This window comes from Haliaeetus albicilla, chromosome 17, assembly GCF_947461875.1.
Source record: "Haliaeetus albicilla chromosome 17, bHalAlb1.1, whole genome shotgun sequence".
Taxonomy (NCBI): Eukaryota; Metazoa; Chordata; class Aves; order Accipitriformes; family Accipitridae; genus Haliaeetus; species Haliaeetus albicilla.
Genome location: NC_091499.1, coordinates 21,535,121 through 21,550,002, shown reverse-complemented (window position 1 = coordinate 21,550,002; position 14,882 = coordinate 21,535,121).

The following is a 14,882-nucleotide window of genomic DNA, read 5'->3' as shown; positions in this document are numbered from 1 at the left end:
AAAGAGCATCTCTCCTGCGGATGCGAGCTGGGGCGGGCAACGGCACCAGAGAGCAGGGCCAGCGGTTGCTGAGGAGCTCGTGAAGCCCTCGGATGTTCCTTGGTCGCTGCTTTCTCATCTCTGCCACTGGCACAATATGTTAATGCCCCACAGCTGACTTCTCCCTTGCTGGCTGTGGTTCAGCCCAGCACCAAACACGCTGTCCCTGTCCTTCTGCCTGTCATCTTTTGTCCTTCTGTCCCAGGTCATGGGTGATCACTCTTGCACCTGTCCCATACCTGTGTCACAGGGCTGGATGGCTCTGGACAGCACTGGGATCCCAGTGACTTTCTGCTCTTTGCTCCCCATGGGACCAGCGCGTCCGTGGCACAGATCGAAGCCTTCAATCTGGACAAGCCTGGTCCTGCCTAACACTGAGGGACACTGTCCAGAGGGCTGGGAAGTTGCTCAGGGAGATCTCAGAAAGCAAAGAAACTGGTGGATCAGGGAATACGGACAGATTTTCACTCCAAATCTGCTGCCAGGGAGGCAGGGGAAAGTTCACCTCCTTGAGCAACGTTCAAAGCAACAGGGAAGGAGGTGACCATGCTACATTAGCAAGGCCTGGAGGCCAAAACAAAGAGAGGGGATTAAATGGCAGCAGGGCCCAAACCTGGCCCTGGGCACCCCCTGCACTAGTGAGGCAGATCTCTGGCCCTACAGCAGCCACAATTCTTTGCCCTGTAAACTCAAAGCCACCTGAAAAACACTGGAAAGGCTGGTCAAACTGCATCCACAGGTTCCAGCCACACCAGAGGCAGGCTGCTCTGAGCATGAGCAGGGCTTTCCCTCCCATGTACAGCATCAGGCTCTGCGGAGGGAAAAAAAGAAGAGCTCAGACTACCCACCTCTCCACCCAAAGCTCCACTAATGTAACCCAGACACCCAAAGCTGGCTCTGCACTTGGGCTGGGGTTGCGCCTCACTGAGGAGGGAGCAAACCATCAGCCCTTCCCTGTCCCCTGGGCTGTGCCTGGTGTTGCTTTGCAATCCTGCATCAGATGAGGTGTGTCCTCTGTCTCTTCAGAGCTGTTCCTGTGGTTTCTGTGACGGACATAGTTATCTCAGCCCTGAATGTGAAGGCAGGATGCATCCTCAAAGAGTACAGGGAAGAGCTCTCTCCCCACTCCAGCTTTTCACTACAGCTTCTATCAAAGCTGTTTCCATGATCGTTGGGTGGAGAAGTAGTCCAGCTCCAACAAGGCTGGAAATTATAGTTAACATTTAGTATTTATCATTATTACCATTTAGCATTTACCATTATTGTCCTGGTTTCGGCTGGGATAAAGTTAATGTTCTTCCTAGTAGCTGGTATGGTGCTGTGTTTTGGATTTAGGATGAGAATAATGTTGATAACACACTGATGTTTTCGTTGTTGCTGAGCAGTGCTTACACAAAGTCAAGGACTTTTCGGCTTCTCACACTGCCCTGCCAGCAAGTAGGCTGGGGGGGGGCACAAGAAACTGGGAGGGGACACAGCTGGGACAGCTGACCTAAACTGGCCAAAGGGGTATTCCATACCATATGACATCATGCTGAACGACAAAACTGGGGGGAGTTGGGCAGGGGGTGGCAGCCCCCTGCTCAGGAACTGGCTGGCATCAGTCAGCAGGTGGTGAGCAATTGCATTGTGCATCACTTGTTTTGTATATTCTTTTATCATTACTATTATTATTATTTTCCCTTCCTTTTCTGTCCTATTAAACTGTCTTTATCTCAACCCACGAGTTTTACCTTTTTTCCAATTCTCTCCCCCATCCTGCTGGGGGCGGGGGGGGGAGTGAGTGAACGGCTGTGTGGTGTTTAGCTGCCTACTGGGTTAAACCACAACAATTATATTTAGCATTTTGTTTATTAGGCAGTCCTACCTATACAGAAGATGCTAATAAAGTAATGAAATTTGCTGTCTCCTCGTAATGCCTTGGAAGTACAAATATTTATCAATCCTGCCACAGAAGCTGGTGTGTATTCCCTCTTCACTATATCTCCTTCAGGACTCTGGACTACGACTACAATTACATGGTGACATTTCTCAGCGTTGTGCCTTGGTCTCTTGCCAGGTATCTTTTCTTCTGTTGGAGTCTTAGCAGCAAGAAAAATCCAACAGGCAACCCATCTTCAAGTGCACTGCTCTTTCTGCCTTTACCTTGCTCCTCTTCTCTGCTCTTTGGATAGGGAGCCAAAAGATCTTCAGTGAACAAAAAAAAGGAAAAAGAAAAAAGTGAAGGATGTCAGGCAGGGAAAAATTTAAGCTGCCAGAGGTATATGGATGTAGAAGCAGAATATACAGATGTGCTGTCTTCATCCATTTCTTTTGATGGGAAGCAGATGGGTAAGATCAGGCAAATCTAACATACCCGTTTTCTTGGAAAGGAGATAAGGAAGGAAAGGATAGAGCTATTTTCTCCTGGGAGGAGGAGCTGCTGTTGCTTTGCAGTGCTCAAGAAGCTATCATCTCCACTCTCCTCCTTTGGTCCATGTGCCAGGGAAGAGCCAGGGACGTCCCTTGGTGCCTCAGGCAGCCCCGTGCAGGGAGGTGAGCACGGCAGCACCCTCGCAGCGTAAATACCTGCCGGGTTTAGTTCTTCTGGGTTGCCCAATCCCCCCCCGAAGTCTGAGGCGCCTTCCCTTCTTTGTAGGTCACAGTCCGTGTTTTTGCAGCACCACCACAAATCCCTTTCTGTGGACGGGCAGTGGCACCACGAAGGCCGCTGTAGGGACCGTGCTGCTCCTCAGCTGCCCTGCCACGCTCCTGGCCTGTGACATGGCTGTGCTTGATGCCCAGCTCAGGCTGCTCCTCATGCAGGTGGTGGAAATGCACCTAACGAGCTCTTTTGTGGTAACTGAGTCTTCCTTGCGAAGCCCCTGCCTCACAGATGCCTTCCCTGGAGGGCTCCGCACCGTACACCCAGCGATGGTGTCGCTGGCCTTCCCCGTGCCCTGCCCGGGCTGTCGCACCCAACATGGCTGACCCCAGGGGCTGAGGACGCTGTGTGGCAACTGCCCTGGCGGCCATCTTGGTGCCGCCTCATGGATGCCCTGGAGCTGTGTGCCTTCCAGGGCTGCAGGGATGCGCTGAGAGCCGTGGCTAATTAAAAAAAACCCCAAAACACCACAGCTTTGTGCTGTGAGTTTTCTCCAGGCAGGGCAAGAAAAGGCTTTTTTCCAAAATGTGAAAATCCAAGGTACAGAAAGATGACCCAGTGAAAAGACTGTCCTGTGAATGCTCCCTCTCTCCTGGTGCACGGGGATTTCATCGTGTTTACATATCCTCCATAAAGTGAAGCCGCCTTCCTGCTGCAGCCAGGGATGACTCCCTGAGCTGGTGGTGGTGCCCTGTGTTCGATCCCTGCGTGCTGAGGTGTCCCAGTGAACATACCAGTTACTTCTGGTGGCTTTTGGGCTTGAGTAGCTCTCAGCCCATCCTCCATCTTGAGTAATCCGTCTGGCAAAAAGTTGGGGAAGACCTGCGTTCCCCCCACAGATGCCAGTGAAAAAGTGGCGAGTTTCCCCCTTGCGTGTGCGTGCTCAGTTAAATAAGTTAATGACTGCATGAAACAGTGACTATATAGCTCTATTTCCACTTGTACATCTGATGAGTATATGTGAGCAAAGCCACCTTGCGCAGAACAGTGGGGAAAATTATACCTAAGGAAGATAGCTGAGAAAAGAGTATCTCCGTAAGCCACGGCACTTCTTCTCAATACTCGTATTCAGGGGTGGAACAAGCCTGAGTTCACTTGCAGCAATGAAATGCCCCATTAATCACGTATGCCTTTGAAAGGGATATGTCAGGCTTGGCTTATACGCCTACATTGGTACCTGATCCCATCTAGACAATGCCAGACAAGCACTTAACAAAGCAGCTCTAGTTAGTAACTTGACTTATTTGTTAGTTTGCTAGTTAGATATAAATCAAAGTGTCGTAATAAGCCAATGATGTAGCAGCAGCTGCAATCTAATTTAGAGAGAAACAGCCTCATTTTAGTTTTCCTGACATGAACACAAAAGACAGTATCAATACTGAAGCTGGTAGAGACACAGCTGTATAAAACTAGTGAAAGGTCCAAATACGAGGGCAAATATATTATTAACTCAGTAAAAGAAAACTTGAAATAAGATTGGGTCTATCCTTTAACAGGTTTAAATTGCCAACAAAAGAATGCTGACTACGAGGAACAAATACATCTTGGAGCTATGCTGTGACATTTAAAAATCATTGTACACATGTGTTAAACAAATAGCTCTGGTTACATCCTAAGCACTTGTGTGTGTGTGTAGGAAAGAGTTGCCTCAGCTATGTTCCTGATTGATCGCACTTTGAGCATAATCATTTCTATGGTAGATTGGCCTCCCAAATTTTGCTGTAGAAGCCTATTAACATGCTGACCTTTGAGGCAATTGCACAAAATACTGTGTAGTGGCAGCAAGAAATGCTCTTAGGAAGGGCCGTATTTCTGGCTGGCAATGTAATGGCTCAGCTCCATTGACTTCAATTTAGCTATATCTCTTGATATTGGCTGGCGACCAGATCTGTGATATCTATTTCAGGAAACGAATTTAGAACCAACAAAAATAAATACTTCCAGATGCAGCATTGAGTCAGCATATCGCATTCAGTGCTGCTTGAAAGTATTGAGTCAGTTGGTGCAGATAGATTTTTAAGAAGAGTTTAGTAGTTTTATGACTGTCCATGATATTTATAGACATGCTTGCTTTATCTCTTGCTTCATAAAGTATAGGTCACAGAATATATTTGCAGGTAAAGCAATTACTGGCAAGTCCAAACAGAGAGGAGCACAGTATGCGTCACTCTGCAACCAGCTAGATGTATTATGAGGTTGGTTGGGGTTTTCTGCCTTTTGAGTTTTCAGACATTGATGAGGCCAGGATGGTGAGCTTGAAAAACCAGTGGCGTCAGCCTGTGTAACAAAATCTAGCACTCTTACCTCTAAGAAAAGAGGAAAGCAGAGCTCTGCTGTGTTCCCCTATAAAATGATTTAACTCCTGCAGCTATTTGCACTTGTTCTACCTGAACAGGAAATGCAGTCCGATGAAAACATACACTAAGGCAGATTCTGATCCTGTGGTCTTCCATCATAAATATGAAATAGGCAGTAGTTTAATGGGCTTCGACAGGATTGCTGGTGTGCACAAGATCTGCAGAATTTGGCACAAACAACCAAAGTTTTAGGCAGCCTACCTGACCTGAAGAGTCCTGTCAGTCCTCAGCTAAGATTTCACCATTCAAATACAATGCACATCCTTGAACTTGCAATGTATTTTGCTGGTTCACAAACCCTGGTGCCTGGAGTACTTTCTGCAGTGTGGGGCAACTGCATGCTACTGACCCAAGGATTCCAAGCTCTAAGTGCTCTTAAAAGAGACTTCAGATATTTTTATTCATGTCCTCACGTGTTTTTGCGAGATGCAACTTTGCTGTAGTTGTCATGAGAACATTTTGTCACTGTAAATACTAGGGAGTCACAGGTGCTTGGATATGGGAGAGGATATCTCTTTGTTGAGATGTGATCCAGTAACTGTATGTCCCTCTTTTCCATGAGGAATGGCTCTTATAAAGAAATATAAAGGGGAATGTGTGGTGGGAATCCCAGGACAGAGCTTTATCTTGTGACTTAGCTCTTTGTGCTGCAATACAGACCACAAAGCATTGAAGCATTGAATCTAAAACTCTGAGGATTGCATGGATGGCAATTCAGCATGGAACGGTGCATGTGGAGTAATAACAACTAGTAATGCTTACATTAACTGCTTTTCATAATTGCTCTGTTCTGTGGCAGTGCTGATACTGGTAAGCAAAGTTGTGTGGCAGATCACTTACTTAGTTAAAGCGGTAGAATTCCAATGCGCAGATTATTGCTCAACAATGCTTTTATTCCACATACAAGTGCAGAGACTATACTGCGTATTAAATCATGATGTTTAGGAAACCCCAAGAGTGATCCAAATACTGTCATTTAGCTGCAAATAGACATGGGAAGTTTTAAAAAATCTACTGTATGGCTGATTAACCAGTTTTGTACTGTCAGGAGCATCTGATTATTATTGACATTTTCTGTATATTATCATTGCAGTCAGTGTTGGCTGATGCTGCTCAAATCCACCTAGCACTTTTGCTGGCATGAGGTTGACATGATTCGGCACCTGACAGACAGAGGAAATGGGTTATTCTTCTGTTCATTTTTCTGTGCACATGGTAAACACACCGTAGCTGGTAGAATATTTTCTGTCATATCCAGTAGCTAGATTTTTCTTCTATTGGAAATCATAGGCAAAATCACTACTTGAGGAGGAAGAAGAGTTTTGATCTTGGGAACCCTGCTGATTTGATTGATGACCAGGGCCAGTCATGCTAAGGGAATAAAGGGTGGGACAGCTAAACTTCCTAGGGAATACCATTGTCCCTCGTACCAGTGTTCTTCCCATGCCAGGAAAGAACAGTGTTAATTTCCTTGTGCATTTCCAGAAGAGTTGAATGAGTGAGGCCTCCACAGGAGACATGCCACTTAGGCATCTCTCTCTGCTGGACTTCCTGGAGAAAACTGTATTTGAACATATTTGCAATTGTACTGCTTGACTTTTACCCCATCTCAGTGCCTTGCACCATTGCAAGGTGTGTCCATCCTTACTTCCTTGCCCTTGTGGTATCTTAAAACTCCTCTGCAGATGGGGAAGGTCTTAGGTCTTACACCTATCTGCTGCAACTGAGGACACTGCTGCTCTGCAACTGTTTGTTGAACTCTTTGTCCCCTGTGTTGAAGGCCACCTAGAACATGCGACACCCACTGGTGTCTTCAGGTGTGGAGCCTGATGTTTCAGTTTTAGCTTAGTGTGTTCTAGTTTTGCTGTAAACCAATTAACTTGCAATGGCCTTAACCTAATTGTAAACAATGCCTGCTTCTGGCTGGTTTATAATTAGGTTGCAGCCACTTGTACCCTTTTCCCTTTCCAAGAGCAGGTGTAAGCAGGCTTAGGGGAACTTGGTGGGTATAAAGCAGGCTGGTGGCATTTTTTATGTCAGTTTGAACTTGACCTTCATCTTTCTTGTGTCTTTCAGGAAATGCCTTGGGAAGGCCATCAAATAAACACCAGTGGGTTGGGCAATGCTCAAACAGTGAGGTTCTTTCTTTGAGTAATGTAGATCAAACTCATTTAAGATACAGTGAGACAAAGTACTCTGACAGAAGAGCTGGACCGACTGTCACCCAGCAATGGAGTTTCCAGCGTTCATTGCGAAGTTTTAGTGCTGTATAGCTGCCTTGCATCCATTTCTCATGCATCTCCTTTTGGTCAGAGAGCTGCAGCAGATCTGCTTCAGTGAACTGGGTTTCTTTAACTTTGTTTGGGAAGCCAAGCTGCCTGAATAGCAGTAGATAAACACTGTGACTACAGCAGAACTACTTGTTCTCCTGTGAATTTGGCTTCTTTGCTGTGCAAAGGCCTCTGGGGTGGGGCAGGGCAGGCTATACTTTATGTCTAGGTGATGAGATGATAGTTTCTTGTATGCAAAGGGCAACGTATGTCAGGCTGAACAACCTCTTCCAGCCTTTCCTAGGAAAAAGCAGGGCTCTAGTTTTCAGCACCATGGTGCTCGCAGAAACCTGCTAGCCACCTCCTTACTCACCTGACTGGGCGTAACAGAAGGTGCAATCACAGGTGAGATTAGGCATATTTCTTCCATTTTTCCCAAAATTTGTGTTATTAAGAGAGATTAATCTGACAGGGTTGGGAACTTCTCAGCTGCTGCTTTCCAATGTGAGAGCAGGTGTCTCCATGCTGCCAGGGGAGGCTGTGTGTACATGGACCTGGATCTGCAGGAGCCCAAGCTGGGGAGAGAGATTCCTGCGCTTTTCCCTTTCTGGTTTTGGAGTACGTGGGGAGGTGTTGTGGGGAAGGGCAGGTCCCATGTGTGAGCCAGGGATGTTGTGATGTGCTATGATCTGAGGGTGAGAGCAACAGCAGTGCATGGGAACAGCTGCAGTTTGCAACAGAGCGACCCTCCATTCATGCAAACAGTCCTTGAAGTCCAAAAGGGAGTGTGCCTGTAAGGGACACAGCGACATTGGTGTGGGGGCAAGAAATAATTTCGGGTTTGTTTCACCTTTTCTGCCTGGGATATGGGCCCCAGTGCACCTAGCATAGGAAAAGCTACACCAGCCTGTTTACAAAAAACTCCTTGTATTGGTTTAAATGTAGATTTTGGTGGCAAGACCATGGAGAATGATGCCTGCTGCTCTCAGAGTTGAGCTGCTGGTGGAGTATTTGAGGCTGGGAAACCCTGGCCAGCCTAGCACAGTGCTGTGTAGCAGGCATGACAATGCCATGTAAAAGAAGTTCCCTGAAAGGCTTTTAGAAGTCAGAGCAGCTATACAACAGCCTGGGAGCTTGTTAGCTCCCTTGCTACATCTGCCTTGAGGTGAACAAGAGCCCCCATCAATGCCATTTCGCCCTTCTGTACCTCAGGCCCTGCGCCCACCCCACCTGCTCTGGACAGACCCCCAGACAGACAAGGATGCACTTGCTCTTCCCCCCACACTTCTTTTTCTCCCCTTTTTCCTCCATGGCTTTTTGCTTTTAAAGGTTGCTGCTGACAAATCTATCTATTTGGGGCAAATTGTCAGTGAGAAACTTCCGCTCGAACTCTTTGGGACAAAACTGCCTCTTTGAAAGGGTAAATCCCGTTGCATGAAGGTCTGAACAATGGCCAAATGTGTTGCTGCTACTGCTGCCACTGCTGCTGAGGCCGGGGCTGTGACAAAGAGCGGATTAATTGGTGCCGCGGCTGACTGGTTCGAGATGGCTCCACTCAGCCCGCGCTGCAGGGAGCCCCATTGACTGGGCCCCGAGTCCCACTTTTCACAAACTCCAAACAAAAGTCAATTTCTTTTTTATAAGGCGAGGGAAGAAAAAAAAAATCAGTTCATGTTTGAGCTCGGGAAGTTGACTTGTTGGATTATAGGGCGTCATGCTCTCTCTGTCTGTCTCTCCCATGCTTTAAAGTTGCTTCTCCCCCTAAGAGAAGAGTGAGGGGAGGAAAATGGAAGCAAAAGCGAGCCGTCCCCATCAGCATGAACGTGAGAGTGGGCTCTGGGGATAGAAAGCTACCAAGCAGCTTGGGCTCTGTGACCATGCTGAGGACCAAGCTAGAGCTCTTATTTAGTGGGGATAAACATCTCCAGCCATCTGATGCTATTCTCAAAGGTGTCTGCACCACGTTCAATCCTTAGGTAGATAGCGCTGGCAGGGAACAAGACTGAGTTAGTTAGTGTGATCGAAGTCAGCATATCCATACAGGGCTTCATGACTGGCAAAGTCTCCTGCCATCTTCTAGCAGGGCAGGTTTTCTCATGTGAAAGTGGGCAACACAACTAAATGTCTTGTGTCCTCCTTGAATAACCTTTGACTTCCTCTGACTCTAAGCAGGTCCCACCAGGGGATGCAGAAGGAGGTTCCCAAGTGGTACATCCCGTGCACTCAGAAAAACTATAATATATATAGGAGCAATCAGAGAGAGAGGGAGGACAAAAGAAAACCAGGGGATTACTCTTGTGCATACAGCTGTTAATAGCCATTACCAAGTTGGCACAGTTTCTGCAGCTGAAGTTATACTGGAGCATTTTGGGAAGTTAATCCCTGTAATTGCTTTGATAATCTTGTGGTATTTGAGATATCACTTAATCAATATTTAGCTTTTCTTTTGGAAAATGGTAATCCCCAAATAAAAGAGAGAGGCTATTATCAGATGTAACTGCTGACCCTCTCCTCCTGGCGGTGGTATAGTATCAGATCTCCCAGTTACCTGCAATTTATTTGCATATATTTTGTCTTTGCAGGGGGACGTTTCACATTGGATTCTATTTCTCCTTTTTCCGCAGAGTGGATCCTTTGATCTGACTCTCACTAATTGCTTTGACACACGAGGGAGGGAGTAGGCCGTCCAACAGTTAAAGTTAATTCCCCTGATTTTTTAAACATCATTTTCTGCAACCTATTCTTACTTTAATGGGAAACACAGTGTGTTTTATCATCCACAGCTTTGCTGCAGACTATATGGCAGGCAAACAGAGCTTGAAACTAGGGTAGAAGGGTACAGAGTGTGGCAGTTTGATCTGAAGTTCATAATTCTCACGTGTTATGCCTCTGTGCACTCTGTGCATTAACTTCTGATTTTTTAAGGTCCACATAAAGTGATTACAGATATTATTCTGTCCACTTTTCAGGCAGAACTATCTTTGTAAAAATGGGTACAGTGAGAGCCAAACAGTAGGAACATTTGTTCACGTTATCCATGTAGCTCTGCAAGTATAGCCTAACTTGAAAAGAGCCTCTGGCTTCATAGCTGAGCTGTAGGATTTAACCCCCCAGCCCCGAACCTTTGACTGTGACCTTCGCTATGCCACTGCATTTGCTTTTTCCCCATACGATGTTCTTTGGCTTTCAGCTAACCTGACACTGGGAAGACTCTGCTATATTCCCAGGTTGATCCTCTTTCTGTCTGTATTGTGTATCTGTATATAGTTCAGAATTAATCCATATCTGTTTTTGTTAGTAAACAGAGAGACAACAAATCTGTAGAAAGGTGAAATTATTGGTTTCATTATTCTCCCTTTTCTTCCTCCTTACAAGAATCCATCAAGGAAACGATGAAGATACGAAAGATGAAATCTCTCATATTATACATTAAGTCTGGCATAGAGGTCTATAGGAAGCAAAGAGATCTTGTGCTGGGGTTTTCCTTGCTGTTGGATATGCCCTTAAAATTTTCATGGTTTCCTAAGAAGAGCTTCATTAGTGTGCAGAAAACAATACAAAGAATTATCCTTTTCACTGTGCCCCTATTCTTATGCTTCTGGCTGTCAGCTACCAAGCTCTTCTGAAACTAAAGATGGCAATTTTCAGCAGAGCAGCTGAGTTGTGGGGAACTCCAAGGGTAGGAATGGTCTGATATGTCAAAGGTGTTGGAAAAATCAAAGGGAAAGAGGCTGGAGAAGAGGCGGTTAGAATTGACTAGAAGGACATCATTAGTGATTTTAGAGAGAGCAATTCCTGCAGAGTGAAGTGGCTGAAAACCAGACTGCTGAGTGTCAGAGAGGTGAGTTCAAGAGAATGGGAGTAAACTAGTCATTTGAAAGGATAAGAGGTAAAGGAGATGAGAAAGGCATAATGGTATGTAGAGGAGGGTTGTTTTTGCAGAGACTTCAGAGGCTTATTTGAAAACAGCCGAAGAGGGCAATCCATAGAAAGAGTATGCTGGTGAATCTGGAGAAGGAAAGTGCTAATCAAAGAATGAGTAGGGATGGGAGGAGACTGAAGGGACCCTCGCAGGGAGTGGATGAAGAAAGGGCTTTTTTCCAAGGATAAATGCAAAGATGCAGAGGACGAACGCAAGGCTCCAGAGGCATTCACCAGACCATGTGCCTGGATGAAATAAGGCAGTGTAGAGGCTGGCAGAGTTAGTAGTTAGTGGGTGTGGAAGGGCAACAAGGCAAGCTGAGAGGAGAGTTATGGGTAACTATCACCAGATTGATGGGCTAAAGGGAGGACAAAGAAAGACAAAGAAATCAGAGCAGCCAAAAGGTAACTGGAGAGTGCACAAGGTGTAAAAGGCAGAAACAGCTATGCAGTGAGGTCAGTGACTCTCTGTTGAGCTGGCAGCTGAAACCTGAAGCTCTTAAAATAGGACTCGAGCTGCAAAAATCAACAAGAGAAACGCAGTTGGCAACAGTGAGGAGAAGAAGGGTTACCAGGAACACACTATAAGGAAGCAGATAAAAAAAACAGGGGAGAAAGGGACCGGCACCACAGCTGACAGACATAACAGTTCACAATGAGGCAAAGAGAACTGGGGACATAGCAGTGTCATTATATACAAGGGATTTTGACATATTAATCTAGTTTCAGGTGTGGCCATAAGGGTTTCCAAAGCCTGTAGTCCTGCCTCAGTTGGTGTAGTTGGGAAATATAAAGGAGACTCTTCAAATAAAACAGCCAGGGAAGAATCTATGCATTCTCTTTTTTTCTTTTTCATCCATATAAACCCTTTGAAATCCTCCAAACTTCTCAGATATCAGGATTTGCATCTTGGACAGATGGATCTACCTCCTGAGCCTGTCGTTGTTGCTCCCTGCCTAGAAAGTCTGGTGCTCAGCAACAGGCTGTCCTGTTAGGGTGGAGCAAAGTGCTTTCCTTTCACTCCTGATTTTCTCTTCAGTGCCCAAGATCAACATACAGGTGCCTATATCAGCCTGGTGGCACTTAAAATAGCTGATTTTGGAGATAAGGCCTTTGCTTTCCCTACATCTCTGCTATTGGGCAATGCTGAGCAGCTCAGGCACCCTTCCTGTGTCTAAGACTGCTTTGTAAGTCTAATCCAGCTCACCCACGAAGCTCTGGCATGTAAAGGGGTCTGTAGAGAAATAAGAATATGAGTTGTGCTTTTTAATACCACAAGAACTGTATGGATGGCTCTTGCCTTCCAAGAGAAGCAGGCCTATTGCATCGAAACTTTATTAAGGTGTTCCTTGCATTGGGCACTGTATTTCCTGGCACAAGTTAAGCGACAGGGTAGAGTTGGTTTTTCATGTCTACCAGACACGCAGGTGCTGTAGTACATACCAGGATGCCAGTTGCACTGGGCTGCACTGTGCTCGCCCCAAGCAGCGCCATCTGCTCAGGCCCATTGGGTAAACGTGTAACATCGGAGGGGGGGGACAGCTGAGTGTGAAGACAAGGCTGCTGCAGAGCATCTAGGTGATCAGAGGTGATCAAGCCTCCTGCCTCTCAGAGCCCAGGCTGCCTCTGCCAGAGTGCCAAGCAGGGTGAGACACTATCTTTTTTTTCATGTAAATTAAACACATTTGGTATGGAAACGCCAAGAGGCAACAAATGTGCAGCCTTGCTCTGCTTTGTATAAGGTCACTTTTGAGAGTTGAGCTCACTCTAAAGTTGCTAAGGACAAGGACTGACAACTCCGTTTCTGTTGAGACCATGGGCTCCTACTCCACAGAAAAGTTCAGAGGATGGAGAAAGCCCATATGAGCCTCCTGGGCTGGGAAGCTAGCTAGCTCATCACACCCCTCAGGGCTGAGAAGGTGACACGGTGGAATTTCTGGTCCAGGCGATAATACTGGAGTTGGAACATTTGCAGTTCCTGAGGTCCAACTCCAGTCTTGTCAAGGCAGTTGGATTCAGTGAGATATGTGCCCAGGGCTTCACTACCAATTTGACCTGAAAAAGATAATTTTTGTGTTGTGAGAAGATGAATTAAATGCATTTCAGGAGCCCAGGTTTACACTCTCTGCTTCTAAGCTTTTTGTGGTTATTTGCATGAAATTGTTGTTTCTAGATGACAACTAAGCATAATTTAATTTAACTGCACACTACCAGGTTCTGCAAGGCTATCTGGTAAAAATAGTTGTTTCCTTCTGGAAAAGGTTAGGCTGAGCTGGAGGGAGGCATCAACCTCTAGCTGTTGCCTCTTTCACAGACTGTGAAATACGACTTTAATGTCAGAGTCAGAAAGTTAAGTCCAGTTCTGGGTACACACAACCCTGTGAGTTGTGTCAAGAAGAGAGATAATGAATGTCTCAATTGCTGTGAAATATTTCCACAGATCATTTATTTAGTTTGAAGTAACAAGATTTAAAGTGTCTGTTATGTTTATTACTGAGGAAAATGTCTTACACTTTATTCTACTGGCTGTTAACAAGGTTTTCCCAATTAATTAGTCACTGGATTATTTAAGATGCAAAGGCAGTTAAAACAGTATTTCAAGATATCTAAACTATTTTCATCGGATCCCTCTGTTGTGCTTGGTATTGTATTAACAGAGGAGGTTAATTTTACTTGACTTTAGAAATCTGAATTGCAGAATTGGTTATCTCCATCTTGCTTTATGCTGAGAAAAAAGACACTTTTATGATGTATTCCTCAGATCTATTTTAGCTTTAGAATTTTGGATTAGATTAATTGCATTGTAAAAGTTTAGTAGACACCCTAAAAGTAGCTGTCTACTTCCTACCAGGTGAATCCCCGACAGGTCTTTAAGGACCTTACTGTTTAAGAGGGCAAAAAGGGCAAAAGATAGAAGAGCAGAGGTATCATTATCTCCTTCTAAAAAACGGGGAACAGAAGTGCAGAGGGACTGAAGGTGGGATTCATCTGACCACAAAGCAGACATCTGCAGTACTAACTGCAAATGTTCAAGTTTGGTATGTGGACTCTAAATAGTCAATTGGGAGAAAACTCTTCTGGCCACAGTTCATCCTTCCCGTACCAGACATCCAAAATAGGCACTTCTGGGTTAGTAGTTGTATGATGTCTTTCCTTCCACTGACTCTCAAGGCATCCAGTCTCATAAGGCTCAGATGCGGATATCTTCACATGGATGTTAAAAGTCAGGTGAGATTAATCCCCCCGGCTCCATGTCACATGGGAAGTTTGTGCTGGTGCCTGAGAATGAACCCAGTTTTCCTGAGAACCTTAACAGTGACACCTTTCTCTGAAGACCCCTTGCTTTAGTACAAATACTCCTTCTGAGGCAGAGCCTGACACTGGGGACCCTGAAAGCTTTCCTTAAGCTATAAAGGGCAATACCTAACCATTGATACGGGATCACTTGCTGCAAAAATGTCTGTCCTCTGAATGGTCAGGTAAAACATTGCCCTGTTGCGGTGTTCAGTAAGAGCAGGGTAGAGCCCTGGGCCTTCATTCGTCCTCCAGCTGTCCGGTGGCAGTGACTTCCAGAGGCAGGGAAGATGTGCTGCTTCTTTTCTGTATCTTGATCCCATACATGTAATTTGATTGTCTTTTCTCGGCAATGTC